Source organism: Gopherus evgoodei, chromosome 4 (genome assembly GCF_007399415.2).
Source record: "Gopherus evgoodei ecotype Sinaloan lineage chromosome 4, rGopEvg1_v1.p, whole genome shotgun sequence".
NCBI lineage: Eukaryota > Metazoa > Chordata > Testudines > Testudinidae > Gopherus > Gopherus evgoodei.
The window spans coordinates 19,676,456-19,694,345 of NC_044325.1; the positions used below are offsets into that span (position 1 = coordinate 19,676,456).

At 44.2% G+C, this 17,890-nt stretch overlaps 1 protein-coding gene across 1 annotated transcript in view; it reads left to right on the plus strand.

Annotated features, from left to right (window-relative positions):
- The first annotated feature begins 1,189 nt into the window (after window positions 1-1,189).
- The window catches only part of LOC115650021 (protein AHNAK2-like), a 74,248-nt gene continuing 57,547 nt past the window's right edge, over window positions 1,190-17,890 (plus strand). The window contains exon 1 of the mRNA XM_030559352.1: window positions 1,190-1,275. The gene's annotated coding sequence lies outside the window, so the exon portion shown is untranslated. The remainder of the gene's footprint in view (window positions 1,276-17,890) is intronic.

Here is a 17,890-nt window from a genome sequence, read left to right on the forward strand (position 1 = left end):
AGGAACACCTCTGTTTTATAAACTCAGGTCTAAAGAACATTTAGTGTATCAAATTCTGCATGTTTAAATATTTTTCAAGCTCTAAAAATGCCGAACTATACAACATCTGCCCTGATGTGAAATGAAGCAACCCAGCAAACACAGTCATTTCCCCCTCGCTAGCATATTTTTTACCTATTTCTGTTCTGCTCTGGTGTGTTGGCAAAGTAGCTGGACACATTGTGGGACACTCCCAACTCTCTCTTTGTTTCCAGTTTGCATTTTGCAGTATCCCCTGGGCCCCTACATGTTTTAGGGAATGTAAAAAATTAGAACAACTCTTTGGAGGAAACACTGATGCATTGCATTTCCTCTGCCCTGATTTCTGGAAGCGTAATAGTCACTGCCATGACTTCTCTTGGGGAGGTGGGTATTTGAAAACAGGAGAGGGGAGGAACTCTGAACTTGAGCAAACCAGTTTTTGCCAATGCTAAGCAACTTTCCTCATGTCTTAGTATCAGGACACATTGCCAAGACAGCAGTAAGAACAGAATGGCACTCCCTAGCTTTAAGTCACAGTACCACGTATGTGAGATAAGCAAACGGTGCAGCCAGATCTGTTAGTTTCAGTGTCCAATTTTTAACAGTAATAAGTTGTTGACAATAAAAGAAGATGAAAAGAATTGTGTGTTAGAACTGAGCTGGTGTGAGAAGCTATATCCAGTACAAATAGATTGTTAATGACGCAGTTATGCCTGGGAATGGATCTCAGGAAAAGAGATGTTTCATTTGCTTTCTCTCTCATCCCCGATGTGTTTTCAGTCACAAGGAAGTTGTGCTTGTCTCTCCACCCTGTGCAGATACAAGTGCTTGCAGTCGCAGGCTCACAGTGGGACAAAGACAGAGCATGTACTGAAACCCATACTTTCCTTCTACACTCCAGTGTGAGTTCCTAGCAAGCGCAGAGTTCAGTCCTGCCCTAAATGAAGCATTACAGCTGTTGCTTCAGGACAGTGGGTATTGAATTTCACAGGCTATGTCATCTGCGACTGCACTCTTTGGCTTAGGGTATGGCAACAAGCCTCACCGGGGCTCAGCCACTCCCTTTCTGACTGTAGAGAAACGCCCCAGTCCACATAGAAGGAAAATTGTTTTGCTGGATTTCTGCACTGCCCATATTCCAAATGCAATAGAGAGAGAGTGAGAAAGAGCGAGAGCTTGGGGGGGCAGTCTCTGGATTAGTGTTCTGGGCAATTTCAACTTCAGGGCAACTTTTGAGAACTTCAGTTATTTTTGGTAAGTTTGTTTAAACATCCCTCTCTCTTTCTATGATGCAGTGTGCGCACGTTTGCAATAAATGAAGGGGCTCTTAAATTAGAATTGTAGCTGCGTGTGTGCTTTGATATAATGATTGTTATAAAGGTGCCATGCTACCAGCTATGCACTAGATCAGTGAAACATACACAGACATGCACATATACTGACCATCGGAAATCTAGTGATGCTGAGGGAGGAAAATAGTTGAGACTTAAAATAAGGTGCACCCAAATATAACACATGTGGCTGGACGTAGAGTTAAGTGCTTCCACATCTCATTTGCTTAGTTCTTGCATTTGGAGAAGCAGTGTTACACATTAGCAAGCGAGTTCACAGCAGGATTGAGAATGTTCTGATCTCATTCGCAGTCACACATATAGATATCAAAAGCTTTCAGTGTACAATCAGCTTTGAGTCCTGCACACATCTTAAGATTCAACAGCTTGTCTATTTCAGGCACATATCTTTCCCTCCTCCCCACTCTATATACTTTACAGTGAAACCCCTCATAGTGAACTAGGACATAGTAAAGCTGTTTATACTAAGTTAAAATCCTACTCCCAAATTGTTTCAATGTACCACAATGTGCAATTTGCTTGCAAATGAAGTTGTCTTATCATGAAGATGATTCTTCTACATGTGGTTTCCACTGTATGCACACAGTTGTATTTTACAGTAGATAATGCTCCCACAAGAGGGATACTGTATATATGTGCACTGTATATAATAAATACCATATACAATATATACAGAGTCATAATATATGTGCATGGCACTAAGCACCCTATATATTGGTAGTATGTGAGGCTAGAAACACCCTCAAAGATTTTAAAGACAGAGATGCACAACCTTGCTGGTGCAAATGGGATCTCAGATATCTTTCCTACGGGAGATTGCTCCAACAAAACCTGCTAATAAAACCTGGCTATGATCTGTCTGTCTACCTATCTAGGTTCTTATATAATCCCATCAACACAGTTACTGTGCACCTTAAAGATCTTTGATCAGATTAACATAATGGTACATTCAATGCCAGGGGATTTGAAGTGGGGCAGCATTGCATTTGTAGCTACCCAGAGAAAGATCTGGCAGCTTTAAAGTCTTTGATAGAAAAAAGACAACATTTTTCAAATTAGAAGACACCAAACAGATGGGGGGACTGTACCACAGAAGTGACAGTTGTTCTCTGTGATTTGTGAAACACGACACTCTGAAGATTTAATTCTACTCCTTATAATTATCATGATAACTGTAATTGTTTTTTTTCTACAGGTTGTTATACTAAAAAATAACCGTATATAAACTATTCACAGCCCTAAAGAGAGTTTCCTCTCAAAACTTTATGCTAGCGTACTCGTATATACAGTGTTTTAGGAGTTTAATCAGGAGCATAAAATGCATCACGCCTGAGGACTTTTTATTGGGCTGCTGATTTTTTTTTCTTTTTAAACTAACAAGTGGGATTGAAACATTTATTTGCAATAACCTTAAAAGTTAAACTATAAAACAGCACTAGTCCTGCTACAGTGTTAATAAATTCTATGCTGGCTTTAGCTTCTCTGTTGGATAATGTAGATTTTTAGCTGAAATAGCATAAACAAACTTTCTTTGATCTTGTCATTTTACTATTTTTGGTGTGGCACTCTCGTAAAGTACACTCAGCTATTAGGCTACATGGTTTGTGTAAATCTTCTTAAAGTAAAGTCAGTTTGACTGTATACTCTGCACTTAAAAGTAATTCACTGAAGATGGCTAAATTCCAATCTACTGTACAGCTGTGTTTAGTATGAAAGATGGCAAGGTCTTTCAATCAGAAGGGGTGTCTGTATGGTTTGTTAGTGATAATTCTCCAGGGGTTTGGAGACAGTGGATATTTTAGGTTATTAATCATCTTGGGAGATGAATCTGAATTCCCCAAAATGAGGTCAACATGCCTTTATTCACTTTTGGCTGGACATGGAGCTCAACACTGCAATGAAATCCAGCCATCTGTCTATAATACACTGCCAATGCTTCACTCTGTAAGAGGTGCCGTTGGTTATAAAGGCACAATATTACTCAATGTAAATAAGGGTGGCAGAACTTGGCCTTTAATGATTTATTCCAAGAAGTATTCTGCTCTTCGCAAAGCAATAAGAATTTATGCTTCTTGGTTTGAGTCTTTAAAGAATCACCAAAGCTCTTGTTCTTGAATATACTGACTTTGAAAAAAAGGGTCTCTGTTGTACTGTAGAACCAGAAAAACACTAGGAGTTGAAATAATAACCAGTCAGGGAAGAAATGGGGGCGTTTTAAAGGTGGGAAAGTAACCTACAGTGTATCATATATAGATAGCCATTTCTGTGTGCTATAAACTCAGTCCATGATATATAGCCAGCAAAACGCGCTTTGGAAAAGTAAGGGCTATCACCCTCAGGAAGAACACTCTAGCATGCTGCTGTGGGGTCTACAGCTGCAGGTTCAGCCTTACACTACTGGGTCATTTAAAGAATGGCTCCATAATGCTGCAACCTTCCACCAAGAAATCTCCTAGCCACAAGCATGAATAGCTCTGCCTGAAGGTGGGGGACCTGACATTCCGTACAAGCAGGGGTAGCTCCATAGCTCAGGCAGGACCAACCTCTGCCGAAGGCAGTAAAACTGGAGCTCTCACACTTTGCTTCCTCTCTGGATCCTAGTGCCACCTCTCCTTCCATACCCAGGCCGTCCAACAACAGCGGCCCATCCCACTCCCTGTAGCTCCCAGTGCCTGCAGCATTCCCTCTCCCTCCAGAAAAGGCCCTAGTCCTGAGGGACTAGCTAGGATCTAGCTCCCTCTGCTTGCTCTGAGGCTGGGTCAGATGGAGATTAGGGCACTCAGCCTGGAGGTCTAGCAGGTTGGAAGAGGTCAGGAGGATGCTTCAGCTCCATCTTTGGGACAAGTGAGGAGAAGGATCCTTCCTGTGAATGGCAGCAGTGCCTGGCCCCTGCATGGGAAGAGTAAAGGTGTGAGAGGGGAGGGTACCTAAGACCACTCAGTAGCCAGGCACACTTCATCCTCCAGATATTGTAAGGCAGGGCTTTATTGCCTCGAGTGGTGGAAGCAAGGGAAAGGATGGGGCCCTTCATGTGCTACATCCTTCTTAATGACCCTCCTATTTCAAAAAAGGGTACGTCTCCTTGGAGCCGGGAGGGGCAGGGCCCAGCTCACCTGGATGTACCTGAACTAGCTGTGCTCAAGATAACACCTAAAAATACCATGTCCGTGGCAGCTCGGGTGGCTGCTCAGGCCAGCAGCGAAGTAGATACTCTGTGGGTGAAATGGGATTGGATTGGGAGCAGCTAGTCCGCACAGCTGCCATGGACGCACTATTTTTCTGTGCTAGCTTGGGTATGTCTACGTGAGCTGGGGATCACCCCTCCCAGCTCAAATGTAGCTGTACCCCCTGAAGGCTCTAGGTGGGTAAATAAAGTCACTGAAGGACAGTGTCTTCCTGTAGCAGTCAAGGGAATTGACACTTGATTGTCAGAGAACAAGCAGTGACCGAGGGGTCATTCACAATCTGATCCACAGCGGTGGGGCAAAGAGGGAAAACAATGGCTTTAATGGTTGCTGAAAATAATCAAGACTGGTTAATACGCAGAAGCAATAAAGGCAGGGCCGATGCTACCATTAAGGCGAAATAGGTGGTTGCCTAGGGTGCCAAGATTTGGGGGCTCCAAAAAGCACTGACCCCCATTTTTTTTACAGCGCTTCCTCCCCGAGCATGCTGTCGCTGCTCCATTTCTCCCGTCTCCCAGGCTTGCAGTGCCAAACAGTTGTTTGGCACTGCAAGCCTGGGAGGAGAATTAGAAAGGGGGCAGCATGCTCAGGGAGGATGAGGAGCAGAGGTGAGCTGTGGGGGGGAGGTGCCACACGACTCCCTGGGCCAGGAGGGTGGGAGCTGCCGCGGGGATGCCTCAGGCTGTGGGGGGAGCTGCCACAGGGGATGTGCATCAGGGCAGGTGGGGCAGGGAGCTGCCACAGGGCAGTGGGGGGGGGGGGCGCAAGGTGAAAGATTCGCCTACGGCGTGAAACTTCCTTGCACCGGCCCTGAATAAAGGATGTAACATGTGCAGGGCCTTATCTTGCTCCTAATGGTGAAACTCCTATTGACAACTAGCAGAACAAGTTCAGGCCCACGGTGACAGCGCATGATCGCAAGCCAAACTTAAGAGAGCAGAAACACAAACACATGACACAATAGGGGCATCAAAGGGATCAGCTTTATCTGCCAAGTAAAGACTCCTCGGTCTCTGTAGAAAGTTACTTTTTTGCCCAACTGCAAATAAAAGTAATCAGATTAATATCACTGCCAAGCCAGCTGAAAAACACTCGCCATTAGAAAATGGTCCAAGAGTATAGTAAATATCCAGTCTGCTGTCCACACAGCAGAATAAATATGCCCTCCACTTAACTTAACAGCATTAAGCTGTAACTTTAGTATACAAACAAGGTAACTGTAACAGCCATGTCATCACTGCAGCTATCTGGTTTTAAAGTACAGCTTTACCTAGCTTCTGCCTTCGTTCTTGCTCCACATGCTGAGAGCTAAGGACCCTCCTGTTGAGAGATGAATCCTCTGAGGTGCCTGCTGATTGTGCTTCTAATGGAGATTCCAAAGTTTGGGATCTGCTAAACATTTTTCCCTCCTTGTTCAGTACCAGAAGCCAGGCAATTCGCCACCTCCCCCTGCCTAAATTAACTTAATGAAGTAATGACAGTTCCCATGGCCATCAGCATTACCTGCTAAGCTTCTCCTTGGACCCCTCACATGCTCGCTTTCCAGCTGTCACAGAATCATAGAATATCAGGGTTGGAAGGGACCTCAGGAGGTCATCGAGGCCAACCCCTTGCTCAAAGCAGGACCAATCTCCAACTAAATCCCCTGCTCTCAAACCTTTTACCCTAAGCCAATGCTGATCTAAATTTCCTTACCATTCCACCAGTGCCCAGAAGCCCAGTCTTTTCTTACCCCTGCCATGTCTTGACCTCATGCTGCTCCACCCATCCAGCCCCACCAATATTATTTGGAGGGCTGTGGTGAAGAATTTGAGTCTTAGACTAAAGCAAATACTCAAAGTACATGTGCAAGAACTGAAATCCTGTGGGGACTGTGATATTCCTTTACCCGCATTGTGAGGACTATTTAATTAACAGCTGTACAGCATTCTGAAGATGAAAAGTGAATTATAAATAGTAGTTAATCATTTTTAAGTACTGCTTCTATCCAACAAATGTGGTTAAAACTAGTTGAAAGTGAACCTCAAAAAGGTTTGACGTGTCCATTTAGTTCAGATAAGCATCCAAAAATCTTTTTATGTGAAATGTACCCGAGTTTATTAGAAAGTCCAAGGTCAGAAAAAAAAATCAATCCAGAAATTTCAAAAGAACCAGCTTTCTCATGAGATGGCAAACATTTCCTGGTTCTAGCTGAGCCTTTCCTGTACTATGTCTGCTTCTAATATCAGCTATAGGCAGATTAGAGAAGCATGCAAAAATGTCATTAAACATTTCCCAACATTTTCAAAGCTCAGACAAGGTCAGGTTTTGGTGTGGTTCACGTTTGAGGTGAAAGTTTGAGCTGATTATTATTTGATCTGACTTGTGTCTCCTATCACTAGTTAAAGTTGACTTCTTGCACGTTATGGGACTGATGGAGGGGGAGGGGAAATAAGGCATGTAATTGTGCAGCAAAATGTGCATACAATTCTGTGCCTAACTAAAGTAAGCAGTTACTCCATCCCCATTTATACTGGCAAACTGAGTAATTACACGGCTATTTACACAGTTGTGGTAGCAGTGTGCAATTGTGAGCCTAACTTTTTATAATCAGGTTTCATATTTACAGCTATTCATCGCTAGAAAAAATAAGAGTGGTGATATGTCACTATTAAACTCTTAGCGAACTATTGCACCAGGGCATAATATGACCATTAATTAACTATTATAATATGGTAAGCAGTTGAAAACAAGATGTTTTTTAGAAATATTTCACGCAAAATATTCATAGAGGGTGATTTCAGTTACTTTGGTGATTTGCAGAGAACTGGATGGAAACATGGCATGAAACAATCGTGGAATGCATAAATTTAGTGATATTGCTTAGTAAAGCAGTGTTAAACTAGACCCGCATTTGGATTGTATATCCATAGTGGATTTAACTGCTTCAGTCAGTCTGGCAGGAATTTATGAATGAAATGGATTGGGTAAAGTTAACTCAGGAGTGATCCACCTTCGCTTTTAAAAACTGTCTCTCTTTAGCGTTTTAAGAGAAGCTGATTGGTATAATTGTATTGGCTGATGCAAGGAAATCAGACATCTCAAATGTTGTGACACCAGTTACAAATTAATTGGTAAATTGTATGTTTCATTGGCCAAATATGTAAACCCTGTTTATCCAAAAGAAAACCAAAAAGCCACAAAAGGAAGCCTAGAACTTGCAAATTAGTTTCAGGGTGCGTGTAATCTCTTGCATATACTGATTTGTTTTTAGGAAAGTAAATAGAGACTCTACTGTATGCAGCTACTAACGATGCAACTCTTGTAAGAGGAGGTTACTGCCGAAAGTGGCTCTGTAGTAGCCAGTTATTTCCAACAAGTACCGCTGGGCATGCCAAGCCTTTTGTTTGCAAAGGAGCTCTCTGCCTCGTTTCTCTTCTCCTCCCCACCTAGGACTACTAATCCCAAATCAGCAGAATTGCCCACTTCACTGCTGCACAAGTCCATTTTAGTCCACAGGACTCCTCCTGCAGAAGACCAGAGCAACATTTCCATACCATCGCCAATGAGGAGCACAGTATGCATGGGAGTGTGGGCATTCTGATTAGAAGGTCCTGTTATACAGGGAATGTTAGAATATAAAATACCATATAATGGAAATAATAAAGGTGAAATGTAAATCTAGGAAGGGGAGGCAGGACAGCGGCACAGATGGTTGTAGAATAGGTTCCTCAGACTGAATTCTAAGGAGAAGTACTGACATTGGTTTTGGGTAATTAACCACTGAAACAACTTAATAAGGGTTGTGGTGGATTCTCCAACACTAGTAATCTTTAAATCAAGACTGGATGCTTTTCTAAAAGCTATACTGTAGTTCAAGCACAGCTGTTGGACTAGAAGCAGGAATTAATTCTGGGGAAGTTCTACAGCCGTTGTTATGCAGGTGGTCACACTAGATGATGATCACAATGATTCCTGCTGGCCTTACAATCTATAACATTTACCATAGCAGCTGCTACCAAGTGTAGCTGATGACAGATGCAGTAGCAAGTAGGTACTGTCATTTACTCTTGTCTGCAGTGTCTAGCACAACGATGCCCCAACTTAGATAAATCTCCTGGGCACTACTGCAGTTTAAACGTGAATGCCGCAACGTATACAGCTACCAATTAAAAATCAAAACATTCCTTCCTGCTAAAGGGTGGGCCACAAACGGCGTGGGAAATAATTTCACAGCCAAGTATCAAGCAGCAGCAGTGAGGGACGCTGGGTGGCAGATGTACTTTCAGCTGTGTTTCCCAACAGGAGGAATTCACTATGTATGCAAAATGTGTGATGCAGAAATCTCATAGATAGCAGGATTAGATGATAAGATTAGATGCCTCTGAAATAGATTAAATTAGACAAGGGGGGACTTGAGGCAAGGTGTTTTCGGGGCGGGGGGGAAGACGTTCAATTTTTTCAGTTCTCACAATGCTCTTGAAAGGAGATTTCAAACTCATGCAACATCTGAAAAGAAGCTTATTATGGGCCCAATCCAGCAAGTTCTGCACACAGAACTCCGGAGTCAAAGACAGCTAAACCTGGATACAGAAGAGCATGCCAGGAAACCAGAAGAGAAGAAGCTTTGCAGTCAGAATGCCAAATAGTTACGCCCATTGAAAGTTGGCAAGCATGTTCGCTTTCAAACAGAGAAGCATCTGGCACCCTGCCAAGGTAGCAGCTATCTCATGCACACCAAGGTCACGTGTCATAACTACTTTGAGGAGCACTCCTACGGGAACAGAAAACATCTAAACCCAGCCAAAGATAACTCTGTTCTCTCTTGAGGATGGAGAGAATGCCGACAGCATCCCAGTCGGTGACACTGGAAAAGCCTGCAAGCAGCAGTCTATGGGCAATGAAGCCACCTCAGCAGTCAGCCAAGCCATTGCAGAAGGAACTGTGTTGAGAGGTGGCCATGTGATCAGAAAGCCTTTGAGGTTTATAGACCATATGTACTGACACATGACCAATAAGAAGCGACATAATTCTCTCATCGGGCAGGAAGTTCAGGTCATTTGCCCTGACATCTCCATTTGTGTTTGATTAATTGGCCACGTTCGCTGTGCTTGGACTTTTTGGTTGGTTTACAATTGATTTTTTTTTTAAATGGAAGCTGTAACAGTTATCACTGGAGCCTGCAGATACTGACCCCTGCCACATGACGGGTGCATGGTCCCTTGGTAATGCTAACCGAGCCATATGACTGGGACAGGGAGTCAAAGCTCTATCTCTTACCAGCACGCCTGCGGTGGGGAACTGCAAGTAAATTCACATGCTTTAAAACACCAACTGACAGCTGTATTGATGCTTTAAAGCACAGCCTCGAAATAGGGTGGATACAGAACTGCGAAGCCCCACTGCATGCTCCCAGAGATATACACAATGAGTCTGATTCTCCACTGCCCTGCACCTTGCAGGGTAATTTACCCAGTGCAAAGTGAGTGTGAAACAGGTGTTAAGTGCCACCAACTCAATCAAAACTTGACTCTCCCACATTTTTCTTTTTTAAAATGTATAATAGTGAAAAAAACACTATTCCTTCCAAAATTGGGCTACATATGGCCATAACAGCCCAGCATCTGGGATGGCTGACATGCCAACAACAAGCAGGCTGTGCTGACTCAGTTCTTCTGAGGAAGCTGGAGACTGACAGTGATCAGATTTTGATGCACTGGCTTGCTTGGAGACACCTATGAGTCTGGTCAGTTTCAAGCACACCAGGCTCACAAAGAAGGGAACCTGGGCATCATGAGTTGGTACTAGGAGAGCCTGCCTTTGTGCTAATACTACCATCTACCTCTGACCTAGCGCTTTTCATCAGCTGATCTCAAAGCGCTCTACAAATTAGGTCAGTATCGTATCTTACAGATAGGGAAACTGAGGCACAGAGCAGGCACATAACCTACCCAAGGTTACTGTGCAGGCTAGGGGCAGAGACAGGACTAGAATTCAGGTCTGCTAACTCCCACTCCAGTGCTCCATCCACTGAACTATGACTGTAGCCCTATTTTTTAAGGAAGGACTAACAAAGTCTCTTTCGAGGGATAAAAATCTAAGTTTGAAAATGTCCCTGTGAGGAAGGCGGAGTCAAATCTGGGGTCTCTCAAGCTAGTTATTGTTTACAGAAAAGCAACAGTCAGACTGCTTATAGTCTTACTCTGATTACATCTTTCTACTGATTATTTGTATTATGATGGCACCTCTCAGAGCCACAAACAAGGATCAAGGCCTTCATGCTGTTAGGTGCCGTACAGACATGTAACAAGACAGTTTCTGCCCCGAAAGAACTTACTGTCCAAGTACCAAAAAGGTGGATAAAACAGACAAATGGGTGAAGGTGGGTGAGGGGAGGGTGAGATTAAAAAAAACAATAGCATTTTAGCAGAAAAAAAGAAACCTTTTCTGGAGATGTTGAGTTTGTTTTACTGTCTGTGAGGCTTCCAAGAACTCTCAGTGATTTCTAGTCCTCCTAGGCTCAGGCTGCTTGGGGCAAAGCGATAGCTGCCCTTATTCAGTAAATCCCTTAGTGCAAGTTTCTCCTCTCAGAGCCACACAGCAGAAGTTAGTGTCAGTGTCCTATTCCTGCTACACGTGGGGCTCGGAGTCTGCTGTCATAGAGAAGCGCAGAACGTCAGACCAGAGGACTACCTTTGCAACACTGACTTCTCTGTTCAAGAGAAATCACGAGTGCAGGATTTTTGTAAAGGAAATATTTTACGTTATCTACAGCTTTCAATGTCAAAGTATTTTTGTTTACACCAGCATATAGGTGAGGGGTGATAAAATGCCTGTTACCTGCATCTGCCCTTTTAATTACTGATCAGCTCCTCTGAAATATCCTTTTGCCAGAGCTACAGGCAATGAAGTTACAGCAGCAGCACCACAAAACCTGCCTGTCCAGCATTTCTTGATTCTTATAGTGACTGGCAGTAAATATGGAGTGGTATTTGCCCTGAAAGGAAAAAAGGGAGGCAAGTAATGGAATATCCTAGCTGATGATCACCCAGATATCCAGGCTTACCCAGACAGGAATACATAGGGGAGCTGAAGAAGCAGTAGATACCAACACATCTCAATAGAAATGGAAATAAACATCCGTAGCTCCTGGGAAGGCTGTGAGAGTGACGCCCTAGACAGGTACTGTGTCTTATATTGTATTTTAAAGGGATGTAAAATTAACACTGATCGGACCACCAGTTTTTAAGGAGAATTCCTCACTGAGGTCAGTGCCAGTGGCCCACTGCTGTGGCCCACCTCCCCTGCCAGTACCACACAAATGCATTGAAGATTTTTTATTATTGTATATAATAAATTCTAGTGCATACTTACCAAATCTTGATCCAGTAGGATTTGAAAGAAAGGGAGCTAGATCAATCAGTTATCATTGTTATTACTGCTGTCACACCGAGGGGCCCTCATCATATTCCAGGGCTCCTGCATACTAAGCGCTGCACAAACACATCAAATTGCCACAAGAATGTTTTAAAAATAATGGAGGCAGTGTGGTCAGCTGGACCAAGCAATGTATTGGGACTCAGATTACCCAGGTTCTATGCCTGGCTCTACTACTGGCTGACCTTGGGCAAGTCACTCCCTTGCCCATGCCTCAGTTTCCCCATCTCTAAAATGGGGATAATGATTCTGACCTCCTATGTAAAGTGCTTTGTGATCTACTCAGGGAAAGTGCTATGTAACAGATATTAATTATTATTTGAGTAAATACATTGTTTTCAATATTGAAATTCTATATTGAAAACAAAGCATTTATTCAAACAATAATTAATATCTGTTACATAGCACTTTCCTTGAGTAAATATATATGTATACATAAAATTAAAGGACTCCTGCTATAGCTGGCAAAGAAATCATTTCCTAGCTCTCTTTTAGGGCTGGATTCAATAAAAATGCAAACTGACTTCCTTGCCAGGGCTGGAAACAATTGCATTCTCCAGGCTTGGTTGGTTCAGTTTCTGTTGACAAAGAGAGAGCAGGGAAGACATGGGAAAGTAAATATGAAGCATTTCCTTTCCCCCGTTAGCTGAGGGAGGTAGTGTAGTCCTGCAGAGCTAGCCCTGCGCTCCAACACAGTTGGGTTCTAGCCTTGGATCTGCACTGATTTCTTGTGAAACTTTGTGCTAGTCACTTCACTGTGCTGCTTCAGTTTCCATCACTGCAAAACAGAGATTTGGTCCGCAAAACAAACTCTAGTTCCGTCCTGGAGAGCAAAGCACAAGCAACCAGCCTAACATAACTATCTTCCTTTCTAAAGTCCTTTGAGAGCGATGGATGAGAAGTGCCATATAAGATCTAAGGAACAATATTCATAATAGTGATGTTAGGCTAGTTGCTTGCGCTTTGCTCTTCAGGATGGAACAAGAGTTTGTTTTGCGGACCACCTCTGCCCCCATTTTTGATTGCACAGACCATCTCCCCTCCTAGACCAGATCACACGGCATCCCTCCACCATCCATAGCAGTTATTGATGTGGATAAATAAATAACGTTAGGATATTGAGCTATTTTTAATTGTTACGCTGGTGGCTTCAGTACCTGCTGGTGCTTTCAGATTCTTGTCCACAGCACGGAGCCAGCTAGGCTGGCACCTTTTCAGACATTTAATGAAAAGCCTGGGCATCTGTAGAAGCAGCTGAAAGCAGAGAGGTGGAGCCAGCATTCTATGACCTCCTATGACCTCTCCCCAGACCACCAGTAAGTGCTCCAGAGTCCTATAGTGAGCGACAGTCCACAATTGGACAAACCACTGCCTTATAGCTATTTGTGTTTGGTCTTTATTTTGTACCTGGCTCAGATGCCTCATGTTAGTTGCCTATAAATAGGGCCCTACCAAATTCTTGGCCATGAAAAACGTGTCACAGACCGTGAAATCTGGCTATTGTGGGGGGGGCATAGTATTACCATCCTCACCTCTGTGCTACCTTTAGAGCTGGGCAGCTGGAGAGTGGTGGCTGCTGGCCAGGTCCCTAGCCCAGAAGGCAGTGCCGCCACCAGCAGTAGTGCAGAAGTATGGTATTGACACTCTTACTTCTGTGCTGCTGCTGGTGGCAATGCTGCCTTCAGAGCTGAGTGCTCGGCCAGCAGCTGCCACTCTCTGGCCACCCAGCTCTGAAAGCAGTGCTGAAGTAAGGGTGGCAATACCGCGAAGCCTCCTACACTACCCAAGGGTAGCCTTGCAACCCCCCAGTCTCTTTTGGGTTGGGACCCTCCACAGTTACAACACTGTGAAATTTAAGATTTAAATATCTGAAACCATGAGATTCAAGATTTTTAAAAATGCTGTGACCATGACATTTACCAAAATGGACCGTGAATTTGGTAGGGCCCTACCTATAAATGAATTCAATTAAGAGTTAAGTGACAAAATACTTGATCTTTTGTGAAAATATTTAAAGTTAAACTGATTCAAAAGCTAGCTTTAAACAAATTCAATAGTTATAACTGGGTACAGGATGGAAATGATCATGTAGCTTCCCCTTAGTATTTAACATGTCATGATATCAGTTTTACAGGAGTCCAGTGAAGATTTGCTCGACACAATGAAATCTGGGTAGTTGGGGATTTGGTGCTATGTAATTAAATGATCAGCAGCTACCGCATAAGTCCCATGACATGTGCATTTCAAATTATAGCAGTATCCTGTATCCCAGTCATTTATCTTGTGTTCACTAGTCAAAAAACAGATACTTCCTAATGTCTACAAGGAAGTCAATGGCCGCTTGGCATCAGACTCTGTTGGAATCTCTCGCAACAGAGCTATACATAGAGCTCAGATAATTTTCCATTGAGGACTCCACCAAATGATGAAACCCTTTGAAAATAGTTTTGATAATGGAAACATTCTGGACAAAGAGGCAGCATGCAGGCTGTGGTCAGATATCTAATATCAATAGAAAATATTGATTTTTCCTATAGACAATAATACCTTACCCTGATATTTGCACAGCCTGGAAGAAAAGGGTTATTTAAAATAAATAATGAAGCAACAATAACATAAATCTGGTCTGGCAGAATATAGATTAAGTTATTCTATTTTAGAAATGGTTTGAACTTTTCTTTAGATAGAAAACTTCTTCCTGTAGGTAGGAAATTCTTTCTTTAAACAAAAAAAGCTGGGTAGCCTGGTCCAGTGACCTGGACAGTAGCACGTACACCTCCCTCACCCAGGGGTGGTGGTGGTGACTGACACACCCAACCCAGCAATCTCTGCCCTCCATACCTGGCTGAGCCTACAGGATGGACCTGCCTCTCCTGGGGCCGCGTCTTCCTGAGGCAACATATGGGGGGAGGAGGCGATTTCTGTCCCTGACTCTACCACTGATCTGCCGTGTTATGCAAGTCACATCAGCTCCGTTTCCTCTCCCGTCATGTGCCTCGTCTATTTAGACTGTAAGCTCTTTGGGGCAGAGACTCTCTTTCACTTTGTGTTTGTACAGTGCTTAGCACAATGGACTCTGATCTTGGTAGAGGTTTCTCGATGCTACCAAAATACAAACAATAATAGAAAGTGAGAAAATTCAAACCATTGGCTTATGTGTCATTGAATCAGATAAAAGGATTTTGAGTGAGCAGGCTGTGAATGCCTTGGGTTCTGATCCCAAGAGGCCATTGATTTCCAAAGGCTTTGGATCCATCCCACAACACCTGGTGAGAGCTCCCAGTACTGCTCCCTGCACAAATAAGACAACTTTCTATGTTTCATTTTAGACAGAGGCTCTGTTTGGATCACTGTAGGTTAAAGCCAACCCAGCCGCACAGTTCCCATTTCTAATGTTTTCCACTCTCGATATTCTTCTTTTTAATGTTGGTGGATCTTGTGCCAAAAAAGGTGTTTCCTCCCACAGTCTCCTCAGATTGTTTTGTAATTCCATTTTTCAGTCCCCAGAGAGCGAAGGTTAGTCATAAGAATGCTTTTGCCTATCAGATTCATGTGTGGTTCACTATAGCAACAAACAAAAGCATTAGTCAGAAACTGGCAGGGAACTATAAACACATATTTTTAGAGATAATACCCAGAGTTTGCTTAATTTATGTGGTACTCCGTTGCCACACAACAGCACCCTCATGGGGCTGTCTATGCTTTTTGAGTAAAAACCTTAAAGAAAATTTGCAAAAAAAATACTACAGTGAAATTAAAGGGGTTTTAATTGATGCTGTAATTTAAAGATCACAGGCCAAATTCTGCTGTTATACCCATGTAAATTCAACTCTGTTATACTAAAGTCAGTGGAGCTGGTCTGAATTTACACCATTGTAACAGAATATGGCCCTATGTTCATGGAACAACAAGAGAGGCATACCGAGTGAAATTAATCCTGCTTCTTTGCTGTATTCTCCTCCCTAATTTGACTGCAGCACAGGGATTAGGTATAAAAGAAAGTGTTTTGCAATCTGTAGTTTAATCTCACTGCAGACATGCGTGGAAAGGAGTATCTGCAGCCTTACAGTGAGAAGTGAAGAATGATGAGCTGCAGGGGCAGCATGACTTAGCTAGAGACTGTCTCTCTGGTAATGCTGCAGCCCAACCATTTGTCTTCTCTTTAGCTCCACCACTTCTGGAATCTAAACCTTTCCCTTTTTCTGACAGCTTCACTTAATAAGAAACACATGCATGTCAAATGTATCTTCCAGCATCCTTGGGCTGGAACTGTTCAGCAGGGAGATTCTCGTGTTAACTAGAAGCTGGAAGGGCACATTTTCAGACTGCTCCCTTCGTACACGTGCTTGCAAAAGTGTGCATGCATCTACATGGGGAAAACATCTCTGCATGGAATTTCAACAGCTTAACAGCTACGGGTTCCCTTGTGTTAGACTTTGCACTTATAAAACTAATTGAGCCCAGTTGCAGCTGCAGTAGACTATTCAAAGTGTGTGCACAGGTGTCAACATTTTTCAAGCACGTGTGTAGGTGTTGTGTATGTGCAATGCATGGTGTGCATATACACACACATGAAGGCTGTAGGAAGGCCCACTTCTAAGTAAGGTGACCATATTTCTCTATGCAGAATACTGGACAACTGGTAAAATTACTCATATTAAAGTGAGTTCAATGGCAAACAATCAGAACTATGAAGTACAAATATTCAAATCAACATCAAGTTGACTGTGCCTCCGTTAAAAAGAAATACTGCATAGCTGGATTCTTTTTATTTACCTTCTTATCTTTAAGGATTTAGGGTTCACACAGGGAGGAGTGACACACACACCCTACCTCCCCCCCACCCACACACAGTGAGAGGTGACACACACATGTACACCTCTCTCACTCAGGGGGTGGGGGGAGGTGACTGGCCCACCCAACCCAGCAATCTCTGCTCTCCATACCTGGCTGGGCCTCCGGGATGGACCCGCCTCTCCCAGTACCTAGGGTCACGTCTTCCTGACGGGGGGTGGGGTGGGGGAGTACACAGGGTCACATGCTCCTCCTCCCTAGATTTCTGCCAGGGTTCATACCAGAATGTGGCCAGCAGCAGCTTTTCAGCACTGTGCGGGAGGGAAAGGACAGGAGCTACTTCCAGCTCCAGGGGAAGACGAGGGGATAAGACATGACCTGGCCCATGTCTTTGCAGAGCTTATCTCTTCTGTGTGTGCACACCCTCACACCCCCCCCCCACCCCCACACCATGGCTGGAAGCAGCTTATCCCTTCCTGCCTTCACACTTGCACAATGTCAAAAGGCAGCTAACACCTCCAGGCTGCTGCTGGCCACCGACATAACCCATTGCTTCCTGTCTCCCAGCTACAGCATGGGCAGGAAGGGGTTAGGCCCCAAGGCTGCATTGTGCACCAGGGCCCAAGGAACCTGACTGCAGGGGCTTCAGCGAACCCGGACAGAGAGTGGCTCAGCAGGGGAGGGTGGGTGCCGAGGGGACAGAGCACCGGGGGGCAGGATCTATGGTGGAGGGGTGGTAAGGGGGGTGAAGAGGGCTCAGGGGGCTGCTGTGTAGCCTGCAGGTTCGGGGTGTGAACAGCCTGGAAATCCCTTCCCACCACCACCACCACTCAAGCTCATCTGAGGGCTAGAGAGGCTTCCTCATGCCAGCTCTGTGCAAGGTTTTGAGACATGCAGGGCTTGGCTCCTCCTGGCCAGCCCAACCAGAGGCAGTGGGGGAAGGAAGGAGCCTGCCGCCCAGGCTGTTAGTGAGCTGAGTGCTTCAACCAGGGACTGGTTCTCCTCACAGAGCTGGGAGCAGGACGTGCCCTACCTGTGTTGCTATGGAGGAGCAGCAGGGCTGGGAGGTGAAGGGGCAAGCAGGGAGAGGACAGTGCGAGGCAGAGCACGTAAAGGGCGGAT